At 45.4% G+C, this 21,206-nt stretch overlaps 1 long non-coding RNA gene across 1 annotated transcript; it reads right to left on the minus strand.

Annotated features, from left to right (window-relative positions):
* Window positions 1-232: 232 nt before the first annotated feature.
* On the minus strand, window positions 233-13,981 carry LOC116545451. The gene is made up of 3 exons (XR_004266320.1): window positions 13,817-13,981; window positions 7,407-7,414; window positions 233-269 (listed from the first exon to the last, which is right to left on the minus strand). It is a non-coding gene; the product is annotated as an uncharacterized LOC116545451 (long non-coding RNA).
* Window positions 13,982-21,206: the final 7,225 nt, after the last annotated feature.

Below are 21,206 nucleotides of genomic sequence, written 5' to 3' on the forward strand. Positions count from 1 at the left end.
TTATGTCTGAGAGAAAATTCTGCCCCTGACAACTTGGGTATAATTTTTTTCTCTGTCTTAAGGAGTCAAACTTTAAATAAGAAACTACCAGCCCACTTTGCCCATTTAGGGTAAAAAAAGGAGTAATTGTCTCTTCTGTCAAAAAAAAAAGAGACAGAGGAAGACAGAAAAGAAAGTAGGGAGGCCGGGCGCGGTGGCTCAAGCCTGTAATCCCAGCACTTTGGGAGGCCGAGGCGGGTGGATCACGAGGTCAAGAGATCGAGACCATCCTGGTCAACATGGTGAAACCCCGTCTCTACTAAAAATACAAAAAATCAGCTGGGCATGGTGGCGTGTGCCTGTAATCCCAGCTACTCAGGAGGCTGAGGCAGGAGAATTGCCTGAACCCAGGAGGCGGAGGTTGCGGTGAGCCGAGATCGTGCCATTGCACTCCAGCCTGGGTAACAAGAGCGAAACTCCGTCTCAAAAAAAAAAAAAAAAAAAAAGAAAAGAAAGTAGGGGAGCGGAAGAGGAGAGAGGAGACAGAGATGAGAGGAGAGAGGAGAAAGTAGGAGAGAGAAAGGAGACAGACAGGAAGAGAGACAAGAAAGTAGGGGAGGGAAAGAGGAGAGAGGAGACAGAGAAAAGAGAGAGAAAAAGTAGACAGAGAAGAGAGGAGAGAGGAGAAAGAGAGGAAAGAGGAGACAGAGGAAAAGAAAAAAAAGAGAGAGATAGGGAGAGAGAAATTTAATGCTTTTTAGGGTGTCTGTGTCAAGGCGACCAAAAGCTGCAGGGGCGGGGATCTCACAGCTGACCAAGTGGCTGTGAGCTCTGCTTTAAACTAATGGGAAAAGTGTTTCTTTTTTTCTTTCTCTGCCAGCCGCCAGCCCTGCCCAGCTTTCAGGCAGACCACACTGCCTCAGGGTGCAGTATTTGCATCCAAAAATACGGCAGAAAGCTCTCTGACTCTTTGTAATGCAAGTGATCTGTTAGCACAGTAGTTAAGGTATAGGGCCTGCCACTGCAAGGTTGTTGGTTCAAATCTTCAGTGAAGCCAGTCTTAAATTAGTGAAAGCTCTTGGGGGGAAATTCAAAAACTAAAGGAAAAATCCAACGGGGTCGTCTAGCTCCCAGCCTTGTACCCCCCTCCAATGCATGACGGCCAACTTCAAGGTTGGGTTTTCAGGCCAATATGGGGTGAAATTAACCTCTGGAAAACTGTGCTCTTTATGTAAACTAGAATGGCCATATTTTGGAGTTGAGTGGCCTGACACTGAGACCTATGACTCAAAAAAAAAAAAAAAAAATTACCCAGGCGGTATGGAAAATGGTTGCAAGAACTCCTGGACACCCTGACCAGTTTCCATACATTGACCAATCGTTGGATTTAGTCCAACAACCCCCTCTCTGACTAAAGCACTGCATAAAACAGGCTAGACTTCAAGTCATGTTAGCCAGCCCAAAGAAAGCCCCTTCTGGGCCAGCCATCCTCCCTGCCCCAGCGGAGGATCAGGAATTACCTCCACCCTACTCAAGGCCCTCTGAACCAGGGCCTCAGCACCCCTCTGGACAGTACTAGTAACCAAACCTTGTCCTCCCAGCACACCTGCGGTGGGACTCCACACCCACCAGCTGTCCTTCCTCTCTGAGAGGTGCCCCCCAATGGGAGAAGACAATTGGGGTCACCCATTCTTTGTTCACATCCTCTTCTCGTCAAGTGACTTATAACTGGAAGGTGATAGAAATTAAAGAGAGGGCCGAAACATCAAGTGCTGGAACAAACTTTATTAAGAGCAAGGGAAAAGCTACCGGGCTGCACCCAAAGTTGGCGCACAGCACCCCTGGCATGGCCAAGGGGATTTTTACAGCCTGCCAGCAGGCAGATACCTCCAGTGTGAGGGGCTGTGCAGGAGGGGAGGAGCTGGGGAACTGCTGAGTTTAATAGATCTTGGGAGGGGGTCATGCTGGGGAACTGCTGAGATGGTGAGAAGGGGAGGTTTAGGGACCTGCTGAGATGGAAAGTTCCCTGGGAGGGGTCGTGCTGGGAGGCTGGGGAACTTGAGGTGGTGGCGGGGTTTTAAAATAGAGTAAGCTCTGTCAGAAGGCTCAGCATTCCCCATTCTCTGAGAAGCCCCAGGCTTTGACAGGTCTCTTGAAATCTCTACTCCAGACTCATCACCCCACTTGGGACGACTGCCAACAATTATTACTGATTCCATTTACCACAGTGGAAAGAGGCAGAACTAGACAGGAAACCCTGAAAGCCATCATAGATCCAAGGGGAGGAACAGTAAAGAGAACCGGGACTGAATTGAAAAGGCTTTTCCCTCTACCCGACCCCCATAGGACCCCAACACCTTGGGGGGTCACCAGGCTCTGAACACTTTTTACTGGTATCTTTTAGCAGGGGTTAAGAGGGTGGCTAGGAGGCCCATCAACCTCTCCAAGGTAGAAACAGTGACTCAGGGTCCACAGGAGTTGCTGGCTGCTTTCCTGGAGCGCCTATAAGAGGTGTACTGTACGTATACTCCTATAAACCTGAGGCCCCAGAAAATCAATAGGCTGTTAACTTGGCCTTTGTCTCCCAGTCAGCCCCAGGCATCAGGAAAAAGTTACAAAAACTAGATGGATTCTAGGGAATGAATTTGATCAATTGCTGGAAATCACCCAGAAGGTTTCCAATAACAGGGATGCTCCTGGAGCCATACAAGACAAAAAAGGTTACTAAGGCAGTAATAGCAGCCCTGCAGAAGACACAAGTCATTCCATGAGGGCAGGGGGCCTCCCAAAAGGGCCTCTGGGGTCCCTGGTGCTTGTTAGGAAAAAACCAATGTGCGTACTGTAAAGAATAGAAACATTAAAAAAAAAAAAAAAAAAGTGCCCCGAGAGAAAAAGATGAGTAACTGCTCAGGAAAAGCCACCGAGGGGTATCCTCAATTTAGAAGGTCAGGATTGACGGGCTGGGGCTCTTATTTACCAAGCCCCCAGGAGCCCAGGATTACTTTAAGAGTTGTGGACAAACCTGTCAGCTTCTTAGTGGACACTGAGGTGGCCCACTCGGTCCTTAGCCTCTGGGACCACTATCCAGTAAAAAACAATTATCCAGGGGGCCACAGGAAAAACCACAAGAAGCCCTTGGACCTCCAACTGATTCGTTGATCTAGGAAATGGCACCTTCACCCACTCCTTCTTGGTCATTCCAGAGTGTCCATACCCACTGCTAGGATGGGACTTACTTCACAAACTTCAAGCAAATATTTCTTTTGGTGAGGGTCAGGCTTGCCTCTCAATTCCTCCTCCCTTGGCATCAGGGCGACCTCAGCAAATCCTCATCACCTGTGCTCTGGCAGACGAGTATCTCTTGCAGAAAGCTTTACCCTCAGAGACAGATCAACCACCAACATCAGACCTCCTCCACCAGTTCCAAGAGAATGTACCCAGAGTGTGGGCTGAGACAATTCCCCAGGCTTGGCAAGTCCCCGTACCCCAGTCACGGTCCAGCTATTGCAATGGCAACTCCAGTCCAGGTACAACAATATCCCATGAGCCAGGAAGCCAGACGGGGAATTGCTCCACATATATCCAGACTCCTGAAAGGAGGGATCCTTACTACCTGTAAGTCCCCCTGGAATACCCCATTGCTCCCCATCTTAAAACCAGACACAAAGGACTATCAGCCTTTACAGGACTTAAGGGAGGTAAACAAATGAGTGAAGACTGTCCACCCTACAGTTCCAAATCTGTACACCCTCCTAAGTCTCTTGGCCTGGAACACCACCATTACACTGTCCTGGATCTCAAGGATGCAGTCTTTTGCATCCCACTGGCCCCGGTTAGTCAGCCTGTATTTGCTTTTAAATAGACGGACCCTAATACTGCGGTCTTGGGGCAACTCACTTGGACAAGGCTGCCTCATGGGTTCAAAAACTCCCCCACTCTGTTTGATGAGGCACTTAGCCAAGATCTTGCTGCCTTCTGAGCTGAGTTCCCTGAGTGTGCGCTACTCCAATATGTGGATGACTTACTATTGGCTACAAAAACCCAGGAGGCTTGTAAAGAGACCACCCAGTCACTATTAAAGACCCTACAGACTTTGGGTTACCGGGTCTCAGCTAAAAAGGCCCAACTCTGCCAACCGAAAGTTACTTAGTACCTGGGCTATATCATAGAGAAGGGCAACCCGGCACTGGCACCCAGCTGAGTCCAAGTGGTGCTGCCAATACCCACCCCCACCAATAAACGCCAAGTTTGAGAATTCCTTGGGGCAGTAGGGTACTGCAGGCTATGGATTTTGGAATTCGCCAAGTTAGCCAAGCCCCTGTATGCCTGCACTGGAGGAAATCAGCCCTTGGCTTTTGAGAAGCTCAAGACTGCCCTAACTACAGCCCCAGCCTTGGCCTTGCCAGACATCTCTAAACCCTTCTGGTTGTTTGTGCATGAAAAACAGGGAGTCGCTAAGGGGGTGCTGACCCAGACATTGGGACCACGGTCCCAGCCAGTCACCTACCTTTCAAAAAGACTTGATCCCATAGCCTCTGCATAACCAGCTTGTCTGAGGTCGGTGGCAGCTACAGCCCTGCTAGTCAAGGAGGGGGACAAACGAACCTTGGGGCAGGAGTTAAATTTAGTGGCACCCCATGCGGTGGAGTCACTACTCCTTGGAGCTCTGGGAAAATGGATGTCAAATGCCCGCATAGTTCAATATCAGGCCTTACTTTTGGACCAGCCCCGCATAAAGTTTTTAAAGGCTACAGTTTTAAACCCCACCACGCTGCTACCAGACAGCGAGCCGGAGGAGCCCATACACGACTGCCAACAGATGATGGACATCCTCCACGCAGCTCGAACGGACCTCACTGACGTCCCCCTGCAGAACCCAGAGGAGGTACTGTATACGGATGGCAGCAGTTTCATGGTCGACGTAGTCAGTTATGCCAGGGCAGCTGTAGTCACCCCAGAGCGGGTTGTCTGGGCCCAGGCTCTTCCACATGGAACCTCGGCCCAAAAGGCAGAACTCATAGCTCTGACAAAGGCCTTAGACTGGGCTGAGGGAAAAACTGTCAACATCTACACGGATGGCCGGTATGCCTTTGCTATGGCTCATGTACATGGAGCCATTTATAAAGAAAGAGGACTACTTACCTCTGAGGGAAAAACCATCAAAAATAAAGAAGAACTCCTAGCCCTACTAGAGGCTATATGGAAGCCCAAGGCAGTGGCATTAATACACTGCAAAGGACACCAGAAGGGAGATTCACCAGAGGCGAGGGGAAACAGGGCGGCTGACCTACAAGCCAGGCAGGCAGCCTTGGGACCAGTAAAACCTCTGACTCTTCTTGTGACTCTGCCGGCCCCAATCCTGTCCCCTGCCCCTACGTACTCACCTGATGAAGAAAACTTGGCTAAAAAGCAAGGGGGCACATAAGATTCCACAGGATGGTGGATTCTACCAGACACAAGGATTGTGGTCCCCGAGGTTCTAGGACAGGCCCTAGTTTAGGACACACACCCGGCCACTCTTTTAGGACAGACCAAACTAGCTGAGCTGCTAAAAGCCAAATACTACATTCCCCACTTACATTAACTTATCAAGAAAATTACTACCCAGTGTGATGTATGTGCCCGAGTAAATCCGGGAGGGAACAGGTCTAGCCAGGCAAGAGTGAGACTCAGAGGCACCAGCCCTGGGGAGCACTGGGAAGTAGATTTCACTGAGATAAAACCCCCAGCAAATGGCTATAAATGTCTCCTGGTGTTTATAGATAAGTTCTCTGGATGGGTCGAGGCCTTCCTCACTAGGTCTTAGACTGCTTTGGTGGTCACAGAAAAAACTATTACAGAACCTTATTCCTCGGTTCAACCTCCCGCTAATGCTGGGGTCAGACAATGGGCCCGCTTTTACTGCACAAATTTTCAGGGCCTAGCCAAGGCCCTGGGTATATCCTGGAAATTACACTGCGCCTGTCATCCCCAGAGTTCAGGGCAAGTCGAATGAATGAACCGGACCTTTAAAGAAACCCTGACAAAGTTTATCCTAGAGACCGGTGAAAACTGGGTCAGCCTGCTTCCTTTTGTCCTTCTCCATGTCCGATGCACACCCTATCAGAAAGCCTTCTCCCCATTTGAAATCATGTTAGGCAGGTCCCCTCCCTTACTCCCCAGACTCATGGATACCACGCATGCTGAAGTCCATAACTACATACTCCTTAAGTCCTTACAGGCGCTCCAGTCCCAGGTACAGCAGCTCATTAAGGACACCCGTCCCACCCCATTAGACTTCGAAGACCAGCAGACACACCCCTTTCAACCCGGAGACTCTGTCCTTGTTAAAAGATTTGCCACCTCTGGCCCCACCCCCCATTGGAAGGGACCCCACATGGTTACCTTAACCACATCCACCACACTCAAGTTGGACAGACTAACGGCCTGGATTCATCACACCCACGTCAAGACTGCCCCACCGGAAGGACAATGGAGCATCAAACACTCATGCCCCTGATTCACTAAAGCTAAGACTTGTGCGATCTTTGTGGTCACCACCCTCGCCACCCTAATCTGTACTGTAAATCCCTATAACAAACCCCACTTAGAACAAACAAACAATACTAACCTACTGGAGGAATTAATTATTTAATTCCTGTAACTAAAACAAGGGGGAAATGTGACATGATAAAAGCCCCATAAAACCGCATACCTCAACCATACCTCAGCTTTCTGTTGAAGTTGCTCTCTGTAACCCCTAATGTGACAGGCAAGCAGTCCAAACCCATGCCATCTTGGCCCCTACGACTTGTAATAAGTAATGAAAGTCTGTAATTTCCACCTTACCCAGGCAATGTGTAAACCAACACTTATCTTGACTTCTGTGAACCACTTAAATAACAATCGAAATGTCCAAAGTCCCCTGGCTCTTGGAACGTCTGAAGCCCCTCACCCTCACCCCCACCCAGGAGGTGGTTTACAGAATGTCCAAAGCCCCTCGCCCCCACCCCTGCCCAGGAGGTGGTTTACGGGCATAAAAGGTCTTGACACCCTCCTTTCAGGGCTACGGGTTGGAGAGACTTGAGTCCTCCGTGGCCACCGGCCATAAAGACTACAATTTGGCATTATTTGTCTTGGTGTTGACTTTCTAAGCTTGCTCTGGTACAATAACAACATGGCCATTTCTCTAAATTCCTGAGGATGTGGCCAACATATGTAACAGAGCACAGGGAGATGCCTTGAACAGAGTTCCATGGAAGGGTGGCTGGTGTCCTCTAGACCTTTTGCCTACACCTGCTGGCCTTTCTTTAGCATGGAATGACCCAGAGACAGCCACATGTTAAGCTTGGATCCTAAACCAAAGTGTGTGAGGGTTTTAGTCCTGGCCAAATGAGCACTGAATTCAAGAGAGAGCAGGAAACCTTCTAAATATTGGGACACTTTACTCCTGAACCTTGAATCCTGGAAGCTGGCTTCTGGCCAGGGATGCAGGTGTCATTATATCTGATCAACCTCTGTGAGGCCTCTTGTCCCTCTTTCTACCTCCATTAATCCCAGAACAGATAGAAACATTCTGCCTTCTTTAGTGTCTCTTGCTATAAAATTCAATGGCATTTGATTGAATTAATAAATGAAATCAATTTTAATAAAATATTAGGTTTAAAGAATAGCATTTGATATGGGTTTAGAATGAATAAATGGATCAAGTAATGACTTTTGAGAAAATTCATGTAAAATTTATCTTTAATTCCTAATGACATTTTACTAACTTGACTGTGGAATTAATAAATGATTCCAAAGTAATATAAAAAGATGCAATCACAAATGTGTGAATGCACAGAAATGTGAATGAAGGGCAATGCACACAAGGAAAAAAAGTGTGCACATGAAGAAATTCTTAATTGCAGGTTTTTACTGATCCCTCTGGTCAAGATGGGGTAAAAGTTCAAATAGCCGCTTTCCTCACAAGGTCAAATGATTCAGCATAAAATACAACTGATGGAACACAATTATCTGTGTTTTAAATATGTTTGAGAAAGATCAATAGGGAAAAATAATTCAACCATCATTGAGATTTTAATCTATACTAAAATAAAGCCTAGAAATGTATCTTTTTTTCCCAATTGCAATGATTATAGGATTGCAGCATTTGGCTTTCAAAAGACCATTAAAAACAACTCAGGGAAGTTTTCTTAACAAACTCTATAACAGGACCACAACTAAACCTGTGAGCAGTAGTAGAAATAAACAATGACACTGCCTTTAAAATTTCATTTTGAAAGACATGTTTTGAAAGTGCCTGACTGGCTCCTAATTTAACCACTGTCATTTGAGGTCATATGTTAGATTGGCAAAGTCATTGTAACATTTTTTTGTTTGTTTTGAGATGGAGTCTCACTCTGTCACCAAGCTGGAGTGCAGTGGCGCTGTTTCAGCTCACTGCAATCTCTGCCACCAATGAAAGCGATTCTCCTGCCTCAGCCTCCCAAATAGCTGGGACTACAGCCAGGCACCACCACACCCAGCTGATTTTTGTATTTTTAGTAGAGATGGGGTTTCACCAGGTTGGCCAGGATGGTCTCGAGTTCCTGACCTGGTGATCCACCTGCCTCAGCCTCCCAAAGTGCTGGGATTACAGGCATGAGCCACCACTCCAGCCCAAGTAGTTGTAATTTTTACGTATTTTGTTTTTGTAATGCAAGTGCTTCACTCTGCTACCTGATAAAATAAAATGTCAAGCCAGGCATCGTAATGCATGCCTTGTAGTCCCAAGCATTCAAGAGCCTCGGGCAGAAGAAATCCTTCAGCCCAGGAGTTCAAGGCTGCAGCAAGCCATTGAGCCAGGAGACCCAGGCATCTAGGATCATCTCCCCCTTGACTTCCACACTGCATTTCAATAGAAGAAAAGGCTGGCCGACTGGCACCTCCTAAATCACCTTCCTACAGAGAGCAGGCATGGTGTGGGGGAGTCTCTCCGGAAGACAGTTTTTACTTAAACAAGATCAAACCCCTACTCCACTCCTCCATCAACCAAGATCCTTTCACATGTAATCTCTAAAACTGTAAACTCAAGACATTTTCACGTGTAATTTCTTTTTTTTTTTCATTTATTTTATTGCATTTTAGGTTTTGGGGTACATCTGAAGAACATGCAAGATTGTTGCATAGGTATACATGTGGCGATGTGATTTGCTGCCTTCCTCCCCATCACCTACATCTGGCATCTCTCCCCTTGCTATATCTCCCCAACTCCCCACCCCTTACCATACCTCCCCAATTTCCCCCAAGAGACCCTAGTATGTAGTGCTCCCTCCCTGTGTCCATGTGTTCTTATTGTTCAACACCCACCTATGAGCAGAAGATCAAACACCGCATGTTCTCACGTGTAATTTCTAAGGCTGTAAACCTAAGATCCTTTCACGTGTAATATCTGGAGTGTAAGCCTCCATTGGCTGTTAGATAAAGAATTGTTGCCTCCCTCCGGGGCAGTAGTAAAACACCTCATTTCCTTCCTGGATTAGTGTCCAAGAGTAGACCTCTTCTCTCAGCTGATCCTGCATCACTATTATGGTGCCACTGCACTCCAGCCTGGGCAAGAGAGTGAGAATAAAATGTTAATGCAAAATGTTAGTGTTAGCAGTTCAGCCTTGAATGATTATGTGAGATCCTGTTTGAGAGAAGCTGTTGTGTACTATGAAGCTTGGGAAATACCAACAAGAAGTAAATGCCTATCTTGTCTCTAATTTACAGACTAAAAGGAAATTACATAAACATTTCATGCTAAGCTAAATCATTGTAGAATTAATGACAAAAAATTATCCCACAAAACATAACCAGCTGCTAGGTGTATCTGAATATTAATTAGAAAAAAAGGTGAATGAAAGACATGTTCTAGGAATAAAAACTGTAAACAAACTGTAAAAGCTTATCACGCCCTTGGCTAGAGTTACACAAAGTTGCTACTTGTCTCTAAATTGAGATGAGCATGGTGGCTACTCCTTAAAGTTGATACAAGGATTAAATGTGTTTTAATGCGTCAAAAGCACCTAGAAAAGTGCCTGAGATGTAGTAAGCTCCAAAGTCTCTGTAAATAAATAAAAAATATATAAAAACAATGCTAAGTTCAAGGTCCTGATCCTCTGCACACACCCAGTGTGTTTAAAATTCTGTTCTTTTCCCCGTCCACCTTCAGTGAAATGTTTCTGATTAACTTAATGAGCTGTGTGAGGTGTTTATCATCTTTTACATTAAACTTGGTGCATTGTACAACGCTCTTATATTGTAATAATTTACCAAGCTAACACAAGCTTACCTTGTTTTTAATTCTTTTTCCCACACAGCATAGAATCATATTTCTATATTTTTAAATTTCATATGATTTAAAAATATTGACACTATAGTAGCCAAACAGTAATAATTATAAGCAGCTTGGATAAAACATTTCAAAGTAGAGAACTAAATTTGAATAAATTTCTCATCTTACAGCAAAATTTCTTATCGAAAACCCCATTGTTTCACATACGAACAAGAATTCAGCATATATTTTTCTATACCTAGACAGAACAGAGATAAACACGGTATTTTTGTATGTTTTGAGTATCTTATTAGTTGCTGAGTTCCAGGAAATCTCAATCCTGAAGAAGCTGAAATTCCATTTTCTCTTGAAATGGGATCTTTCCAAAGTTAATAACGATCAAGCTGTCATTCACATGATGGATGGCTGAACAAAAGGACAGAGACAGCGGAGGCCTCATTTCGTTTTTGTAATGCTGCCTTGTCCCCAACATGGCACTATTTACACTTAAATCAATTAAAATGATGTAAATGTTAAAAGCTGGTTTTTCCAGTTTCTCCCTTGTATTAGCCACATTTCAAGTACTCAGAATTCACAGGTGGCCAGTGACTGCCTAATGAACAGCACAGATATAGGCATTCCGTCACCGCAGAAGGGAGTTAGATATGTTTAAGGACGGAATCCTGTGTATAATTACAGGATGATGACAATTCCAAGTTCCCATTCCAAGTCACGGTCTCTTCTCTGATGAGTGGTGTGGAGGGAGTCCATCTCTTTTGTGAATACAGGTTGTTTTCTGATTATGGATAAGTAGTTAACATTGCTTTTTTTTTTTTTTAAACCGGTTTTACATTGTAAGTTACAACCAAAAGTAAAGGGCATAAATTATATTTACATTTTAACATATGGTTTTAAAGGGAAGATCCATGTGAAAAAGAATCAAAGTCAGAAACAAAAACCCAGAAGTTTTGACCAATTCCCATAGCAATAAAAATCGCTTTGCTGTCCTTAGAGTTCACCCTCATCCCGATTTCATAGGAATCCTGTTCACGTCTTTCTTTAAAGCTATACCCCACTGCATGTATCTATAAAACAACATAGGTTGTCTCAAACATTATACAAATTTTGCATTTTTCATACAAATGGAATCATGCTGTGTGTATGCTCTGAGTTACAAATTAAGAGTCCTTTATTGATTTGCCCGTGACTGAGAGATGGCTAATGCTCAAAATCCTCTCGGTCCCGAGGAAGGGGCCTGATTGTTTTTTATACCTTGATTTAGATAGGGGAGGGGCATGCCTAGCTGAAGCAGAATTTTACAGAAGCAGAAAAGCAGGTTAGAGGAAGGGGCTGCAGGCCCAGGTGGTTTCCATACAATTAGGAAGAAAAGGGACGACCAGGCTCCTTCTACACAATGATCGAAGGGAAACTTTTTTCTTACAATAGCAGTGGGGAGGTGTATGTCAAACAGAATGCAGTACAATGGCTACAAGTGTTAAGAACAGTACACTTCAATGATTCTAAGTGCAGCATGACCCAGTTATGCACCCAAAAGGGCTGTGGTAAGGAGGGGGAAGCCAGGTTGGAGTTTACAGCTAAAATGGAGTCACTTATGTTAGCCCAGGGTAGGTTAGTACATTATAAGACCTTATTTTGGATCAAATGTATGTTTGCTAAGTTGTTATAGGTGTCTGTAGAGTGTTCATCTTTGTTATTTGTAACATTTCATTGAATAAATAAACCATACATTAAATTAAACCTTCTCTCAGTGATGGTCATTTCATTTGTTTTCAGATTTTGAAAATTACAAACAATGCTCATATAAGCCTTCTGGCATATGTATGTTGGTACAATGAGCACATGTCTGTCAAATTATATGCCTAGGAGTGGAATTACTGGTGTGTGTGTGTGTGTGTGTGTGTGTGTGTGTGATATCCCACCCAAAGAGATAATGCCACACTGCTAGACAAAGTGGCTGTGGCAAGTAGTGTGTGGCAGCCGTTGACGGTCCATATTCTCACTAATATTTGGAATAGTCAATAATTTTAATTAAGAAATTCTAGTGGATTTGCCAAAATATCTCATTATGTTTTCTTTATTCATTAAACTTTATTGAGATATAAATCACATACTCTCCACTCATCTAAAATACACAATTCAATGACTTTTCACATATTCAGAGTTTTAAATCAGCATATTTAATTTTAGAACATTTCATCATCCCAAAATAATCCACAGTTTTATAATGTGTCTCTATTCAATGAACTAAATCCATAGATTTTGAGTTTTTATTTTAAAAATTTTTTTTTTCTATCATTGGCAGTTTTCCCAGCTTGACAAGCACTTATTCATGTTCCTTTAAAATTTCTATTTTTTAATAGAGATTTCGTTCAGTAATCAGATTTCGAGAGCACTGACAAATTTTGCCACATTGAGACTTATAATTCATGAATATGGAATGTTTATTTATTAAGTACCCTTTAAATAAAATATTGCTGTTTTTACTCGTGCATCGTTTAGTGGATTTATTCCAAAGATCTTGAAATATTGTGCTAGTGTTCACAGTATCTCTTTCTTTGTTGAATTTCACTGTTGGTTGTGGCATGTATAAATAGAAATAATTTTTATATCTTTTTAATTCATGTATTTTATGTATTCTCTTGCCTGATTGCACTTGCTAGAAATCCATGTAATTTTGAGTGCAATGGAGCGGGCAGGTCTGCTGGTATCTTCTCTGTGCTCTCCTGATCCACACTCCACATACTCTCCCTGCTCCTTGTCCTGGACACTGGGCTCTGTGGCCTGCCCAACCTCCAAGGGCAACCTTGCTGTCTGGCTTTTATTTGGGATCGGCTAAATGGGAGTGTCGCCATGGAGAGGGCGATGGAGGAGCATTGTTGGAGGGATTTCTCCCCCTGGCTTTCAGTACTGACACAGGGAGAAATGAGACATGATTGGCCTGGATTAATTAATACGGAATCTTCACTCAGTATCTCAGATTAAATGTGCTGGTTTGGACACTTAAGAGTGATGTTAATAGTCAGCCAATCAAATAGCCAATTAAAACCTGAATTCAGCCGTGCCCTAGCACAGTGCTTCTCAAATTTGTCTGCACTTTAAATCAAGTGGAAGATTTTAAATAGCCCCAGGTCTAGATCCACACTAAAACCAACTCAATCTACATCATCAAAAGTAGGATCCGGGAAACAGCATTGTTCATAAAACTCTCCAGGTTTGAATCCAATCAGCAGCCAAGTTAAAAAGTAGTGGCTCACAGCAGTGGTTCTCAATATTTGGTGTGTGTCAAAATCATCTGGGAATGGTAGAAAAACTATAGAGGCTCAGATATTATTCTAGTTTAACAGGCTGGAGCCCTAATTATATTAAAAGAAATCATCTCTCCGCATTTTGCCATATGCAGCAGTTTGCGAAAAACACTAGCCTATATCAACAGAATCATATCACAGCCATGCTGCAGAGAAAGGTATCTGAATGCAGCTCAGAGAGATGGGAAAGTGGGGATGTATCCACTATGTGCAATCTGCTTAGCCATCTCCTAACCACATCTCCTTGGAGGGCTGACAGGATGCCCCCTCACCAAGGCATGAAGGTGCCACTTGACACACAGGTATAAAAACTGCTAGGTCTGCTTAACAGTCACCAATCTTGAGTCCTGGGTATTCAGAAATTCTTACCGAGTAGCTACACCAAAACCAGTTGATGTGTCAGAGGTTCTCAAATGAGCAGAAGGCTGGTGCGTTTGAGAAAGGATCCTATAATTTTGTGCTACATATATTCTTTCTACAGGCCTTTCCCAGAGGAACATTTAGTCACTTACCCCTGTCCACTTGGGAATGGAAAAATCCCAGATAATCTGGGTGCTCAACATGTATTTAATTCTGTCAAAGGTTACCCTGTGGTGAATACTTTGTTGAAATCCCCCACTTTTGGGAGGCCGAGGCAGGAGGATCACCTGAGGTCAGGAGTTTGAGACCAGCCTGACCAACATGGAGAAACCCCGTCTCTACTAAAAGTACGGAAAAAAAAAAAAATCAGCCAGGTGTGGTGGTGCATCCCATCTACTCAGTAAGCTAAGGTAGGAGAATTGCTTGAAGCCAGGAGGCGGAGGTTGCGGTGAGCGGAGATTGCACCATTGTACTTCGGCCTGGGCAACAAAAGCAAAACTCTGTCTCAAAAAGCAAACAAACAAACAAAAAACTTTCTCTACACTAAAGCAATGAAGATATTCTACTATATTATTTTAAAGAATGTTTTACAAGAGATGAGTACAATTGAATTTTTCCATACAGACAACGAATTGTATTTAAATTATTTACTAAATAGCTTTCCTTTACCCACTGATCTGTAATGCTACCTCCTCTTTACATATGTTCAGGGCTTTCTATTCTGTTCCAAATATCTAGTCTATTACCCCTGGCTTAACACCTTAACTCTCTTAATTAAAATAACTCTAACATAAAGTCTACTATCTGCTAAAGAAATTCTCTCTGCTTATTTTTCTTATTTAGAGTGTCGTGGTTATTTTTGGTCTTTCCTATTTCTATATAAAGCTTAAATTCAGCTTAATAAGTGTCACAAATGCTTGATAAACATTTGATTAAGATGTATTTGAGCCAGGCGCGGTGGCTCAAGCCTGTAATCCCAGCACTTTGGGAGGCCGAGGCGGGTGGATCACGAGGTCAAGAGATCGAGACCATCCTGGTCAACATGGTGAAACCCCGTCTCTACTAAAAATACAAAAAATTAGCTGGGCATGGTGGCACGTGCTTGTAATCCCAGCTACTCAGGAGGCTGAGGCAGGAGAATTGCCTGAACCCAGGAGGCGGAGGTTGCGGTGAGCCGAGATCGTGCCATTGCGCTCCAGCCTGGGTAACAAGAACGAAACTCCGTCTCAAAAAAAAAAAAAAGATGTATTTGAGTTCTTAGAGCATTGTAGAAAATTAATATCATTACAATACTGAATCATCCAAGCCAGGATCTTGGTAAGTCTATTTGGTTAATTGATTGTCTTTAATTACTGTCTTCTGTAATTACTCAGTAGGGTTTTTTTAATATCCCAATTGATATACGGAAGTTGTCAGGTTTAGTTACATATATGCACTTTTGCTGTATCAATTTTTAAAATTTTCATCTTCTATTTGTGCAAAACACCTCTGTAATTTTTTCTTCCTACCCTGCAAACTATCATATTAACTTCAAGAATATTCTAATCATTTGTATTTGTTGCATTCAGCATATTACCATTTGCAAATTATAAGAGTTCTGAACCTTCTTTTCAAACCTTTTTATGTGTATTTCTTTTCTTCCTTTACGACACTTGGAAGATCTTCAATTACAATGTTTAATAAGAGCAGTGAAAACTGCTGGACCACCCATGCAAAAGTTGAGCTGTAACTCCCTCACTGTCTTGCTCTTACTGGTTAGTTCTTTGGGACCCATCCAAAACCCAGAGATTTATGGTGCCACATGTGCCCCCTGCAACCTTTATATGTAGCCTTTATCCCCCCAGCCCTCGAGGGTCTCAGACACTGCCCAGACCAGCAAACATCACCCAAGACAAAAGCAGCCCCACAGCTCCACTTGCGCTTCTAGACTTCTGCCTTCTCCTGCTTCCTGGCCTGGCAAATCTTCACTGCTTGGTTAGCCCATCCGTACCTTCAATCAGATTTTTCAAATAGGTACTCTTTTCCCACTTGTTCAGTAGTACTCAGTGGGAGGGACGATCCAAATTACCTAATTAGTAATTGCTGAAAACTAAAGTACAGAGTACGAATTTTATCTCAATGTCACCAAGAGAGAAAATGCATAGGTATCAGTAGTGACCACTTAAGCATGTGTAACTTAGGTGTCATTACAACAAAAATGTTAGCTAATACCTGTCTATTCCAGATTGAAATATATATCAGTAAAACTCAAACTTCAGGGAAAAATATCTACATATGAAATATGACTATGACACTGATAGAAAAACATGGGAGTACAGTATGAAGACACTGCTCATCATCTTCGCTCCATGAGGCAGACGGTGTGAAATGAGAACCAGAGATTTGAAACGTGTTGCAAGACTCTGTGAAAGGCATTAGAGTAAGTTCTACACAAATAAACCAAAGCAGTCTCCTGACAAATGACATTGGACTTATCTGTGAGATGCATGTCCTTATCAAAATGGAGTTAATTCTAGGTAGGTGATCTTTTTTAAATAAAATGGTCTCTGACTTACTAGCTACTGGTCTACCACCACTTCTTCCCTTTGCTAAAAGGGAGGCCCCACCGTGAGCCAGCATTTCCCACGTGGAGGTCTCTTGCTGACATCAACTTCCAACAGAGGGTAAATTTTGAGGGGAACCCCAAGGAAAGAGGAAGAGCTCAAGAAAAAGGGCCTAAAGGAATGACAATAGTGACAATGTTTTACACTTTTATTGTGATATCTGTCAATTAGTGATCTTAGCACTTTAAAAATAATTCATTTTATTCTAACTAAACTCTACGGCTTGTGCCTGTTATTTTTCCCTTTTATAGATAATGCAACAGGAACAAAGGTCACACACAAGTAGGAGTGGAGCTGGGTTTTACCCAGACAATCCTCCCCCAGGGCCGTGCTCAGGACACTGCACTTTTCCAGAATGTGAGGGTGGTGGAGAGTCCAGCTCAGGGAGAGAGACGGTGGTGAGAGAAGAAGGAGACTGGGCAGAGTGGATCACTCTGATGGACCCACGATTCTAGGAGAGAAAGACAAGGATTATGTCACTCATGGAAAATATTCAGAGTCTCTGGTTTAAACTTAAGCATCTCCAACTCTAGGACTGGTGGCTGGGAGTGGAAGACTAACCAAGCCAAAGCCGCAGCTGTGAAGATTTTCCTCTCCTGAGAATTCTGCGGGAGTTTCCCTGACCTCATGACCACCTCTCATCCTTTGCTGTTGTTTTTCTCCCTGGACTGACCGTTGGGTCCTAAGTTCTAGAGAAGTCATCAGAGTGAGTGGAGAATGGGCTTCATAAAATGGGAGATCTCCAGGATCCTCCCTGGATTTCAAGATGCCCAGAGAAGCCGGATCCCCGGTCCCGGAACCCCATCCTGCACCTCTGTGGGCCCTGACCTTGCGGAGAGCTGGGCTGGGGAGGAGAGGATCCGGATGAACTGGGCTGGAGAGGCTGGAGGGAAAGGGCGGCCTGCGGGGCTCAGCAGCTCCTCCGGTGGCGCCTTTGCCTCAGGCTGGGGTCTGCAGACTCCTCAGGTCTTTTCTCCCAGCGCAGCTGCCCTACGCCACCCTCCCCTAGATGTTGTCCCTCTGTCCCCTCCCCAGCTCTCCACACACAGTAAGAAGCTCCCAGGGTATGGGAGGGAGCCCTGGAGGCTGGGATCCCGCGGGGAAGCAGAGCAAGCTTGTCCCGAAGACGGGAGGCTGGTGGGGACCCGAAGGGAGAGGGGCGAGGTCTCAGGCTCCATGCGCCTCTCCCGCCCCAATGTGCGGGTTCCCGGGGCCCAGGCCGCCACTCCCGGGTACTTGGAGACCGCCGGGCTCCGCCTCCCTCCACCACGCGCGCCCTGGGGTCCTCAGCGGCTCCTTTCCTGGGCGATACGCGGTTCCTGCGCTTCCACAGCCGCGGGGAGGATTCGAGCGTGAAGCAGTCGGCGCCGCGGGTGGAGAAGATGGGGCAGGACTGTGGGCGCCCTGAGGAAAGTTCTTGAAGGCCGCAAGGAATGTGTTACTGACGGCCCTGAGGTTCCTGGGCTGGCATCACCACCAGGGCCAGCCGGCGAGTGACGTCAGGCTCCGGGCACAGGTGTCCCCCCCCCACCCCACAGTGACCCGCCCGGGTCTCCCAGGCGTGGGGGGCAGTTGGGGGAAGCGCTGGGGACATTTTGCTCCCCGTTTCTGCTTCAATCTGGATCATGACTGACTTCGGCTGTAACTAATCACAGAGCGGGGGAGGAGCTGGGGTGGGCGGGGCGACCTCCCTCCCCTTCCGTCCCCCCACGGGCTCACCCCTGGGCAGGTCCAGGGCCCCACACTTGCAGATGGTGCTGCGCGGCTGGGTGGTGGCTCCGGACGGGACCTTACTCGGGGGACACTTTCAGTCCGCATACGACAGGGAGATTTCATGTTCCTGAACGAGGACCTACAGACCTGGACAGCGGTTCAAAGCACGGCTCAGAGGATCCAGCGCACCTGGGAGAGGTTCTGGGTCTCGGAGGCCACAAGGGAACCCCTGATGGGTCAATGCACTAGGTGGCTGCTCAGACACCTGGAGCGTGGCAAGGAGATGCTGCTACAAGCAGGTACTGGGGTCCTCGGGACCGCGCGTCAGGACACCCCGGAGCTGGAATTATGTTCCCTGGAGGCGTCCCTATTGGAGGGAAGAGGAGACCCAAACAGTGTCCTCCTCCTCCTCAGCATTTCCCTTGTGGGGTTCGGGATTCTGCCCAGGCTCCTGAGGCTGTCCTGAGGGTGGGTGGGGAGGGAGGACAGAGAGAAGGAGTGCAGGGAGGTAAATAGGAAAGGACAGTAGTTACCCTTGTCAACAGTGATGCACTTGGGTCCACCTTCACTGGGAAGCTTTCTTTTTCCTGGTCCTCTGTGCCCAACAATTATATATACTCTTTAACCCAACCAGAAGGTAAAACACCAGGAAACGGAATCAGCAGAGACATAGTGGATGAAAGTACCACAAAGGACTGCTAGGTTCTAGTAGAACGTAGCAGATAGGAGTATCAAAGGTATAAATCTTTTTGCAAATCAGAAAAAGAAACAGACATTTTAAGAGTGAAAAGTGATATCACCAATGTTAGAACCCAAAAGCTGGACCTGAGGGTGCCTCACCAGCACCAGAGGGGGTTGAGTTAAACTCTGTCCCTGTTCCTTCTGGAGCCCGTGGAGACTCCTGCTGTGCAGCAAAGCCTGGGAGGGGCCCTGGCTGTGGAAGGCAGGCTGAGAGGCCACAGGTGAGGTAGGAGGAAGGGGGCCTGCTGGACTCCCAGAGGCCTAGTACCATGGGAAGGCCAGTTCCTGTGACTGCCTCTGGGTGCCAGAACCTTGATCTAAAGTCAGATTTTCCTGCTCCTCCGTGAGCTTTCAGGAGCAGAGCCACATGCAGCTCATAAAGCGCCACAGTGTCTGGAAAGCGGGTCTGTCTCTTGTGGGATAAAAATTCTCAGGTCCTTCTCTTTCAGATTCCTAAATTTCTTAAAAGAGATTGAGTTGGAATAACCCAGGCCCCAAACTGAATTGGCAAATTGAAAAGGAGTGTGTAATGTGTGTGTCTGTCTGTGTACATGTGGATGTATAAACAAGTATAGGCATCTATGTGTATGTGTGTGTTTGTAAGTGTGTATATGTATGTATCTGTACATATTTATGTACATAAGCATGAATGTGTGTGTCTGTGTGTGTGTGTGTTGCTCTGTGACTTTCTCATACTTGGCACCACTCTGGATTTTTCCTGCTTATCCCCCACACCATTGATTGTAAGGGACAAAACAGCTCTCCATCTGAGGGATGGGAGGGGGGTCAGGATAAATTTGGGGAGAGCTGGTCCTCATCACACTTGGAATAAGGAAACAGGAGCTAAATGGATGAGTCCCACTCTTTTACAAGATTGTGCCTTAAAAAAAGTGTCAGTCACTTTCCTAAGGGATTTACATGAATGAAATGATTAAATGATTAAACTTCATAAAAGCCCCATTTTAAAGACAGCTATCAACACCATTTTATAGACAAGGAAAGTGAGGTCACTAGGAAGTTTAGTAACTGTCAGTGGGCTGACCCATGACTCTAAGAAGACAGTCTGACTGCTGAGCCCAAGTAACTGCTCTGTCATACTCACCCTCATACCTGTTCACTGGCTTCCAGTGGGTCACCTCCTCCTGTAAGCTCTGACCAGCTTCCCTTTCTTCTCCAGGCACAGGGACTTAACTGGAGTCTATTGCATTTGCCACAGTCCCAACGGGGGAGCCACCAGGCTTGAAGTGACCCATAACTTGCTGGAGGTGGGGGAAAGGGAGATTTATATCTGCCCTGGAGGGAGTCAGTGGTATTTGCATCATGGTACATGAGGTGCCCTATCTAGAATGCTGAACTATAAAGACCAGCAGGGGCCATGGAGAGTCTATTCATCACTGCTTTATTTCACAGCCCACATGGGCCTGAGAGCCATGGGGTATTCACTTATCTCCTTCCAATCCCTGCTGGTTCCTGACCTTTCTTCTTCCATCTGATAATACCTGCACTAAAGGGCAAACCATGAAAAGGGGTCTAGCCACACCCCAGACCACCCTGGTACTTCCTTTTCTCTGCCTGCCAGTCCCTAGTGGGGTCTCCTGGACGGTGTGAGAGGAGAGCAATGGAGATAGTAAGAGAACTTGACCTTTACGCTGGTAAAGAGAAAACGGATGTCCACCTAGGAGAAGGATAAGGGTTGCCATAGGGAAGGGGATGAGAAGTTCTCACTGGCCCCAGGGGTCACTTGACTCAGTGAAAGCTGTGGGGGGTGTTTTCAGCTATCTATTGCTATGTAAGAAATTGCCACAAACTTAGCAGCTTACAACAACACACATGTATTATTCCGCATTTCTATGGGTCAGAAATCAAGACACAGCTATGCAGCTTTCTCACATGATTTTCATCAGAGTGCCATGGCTGTGTCTTATCTGGAGGCTGAATTAGGGAAGGATCCACTTCCAAGCTCAAGCAATTGTTGACAGGATTCATTCCTCCGTGCCTGTTAGACTGACAGCCTCAGTTCCCTACTGGCTGGTGGTCAGAGCCTGATTTCATTTCCTTGACACACAGCCCTTTCTGTTTCATCAAAACTTGCAAACAAGGCAAAAGACAGAGTCATCTAGTAATAGAGAAGTGGGACTCTCACATGACCTCATCACAGAAGTGACATCATTTTTGCCACATTCTACTGGTTAGAAGCAAATTATAGGT

The sequence above is a fragment of the Sapajus apella genome, unplaced genomic scaffold (genome assembly GCF_009761245.1).
Source record: "Sapajus apella isolate SASKATOON/1434 unplaced genomic scaffold, GSC_monkey_1.0 scaffold270, whole genome shotgun sequence".
NCBI classification, from domain to species: domain Eukaryota; kingdom Metazoa; phylum Chordata; class Mammalia; order Primates; family Cebidae; genus Sapajus; species Sapajus apella.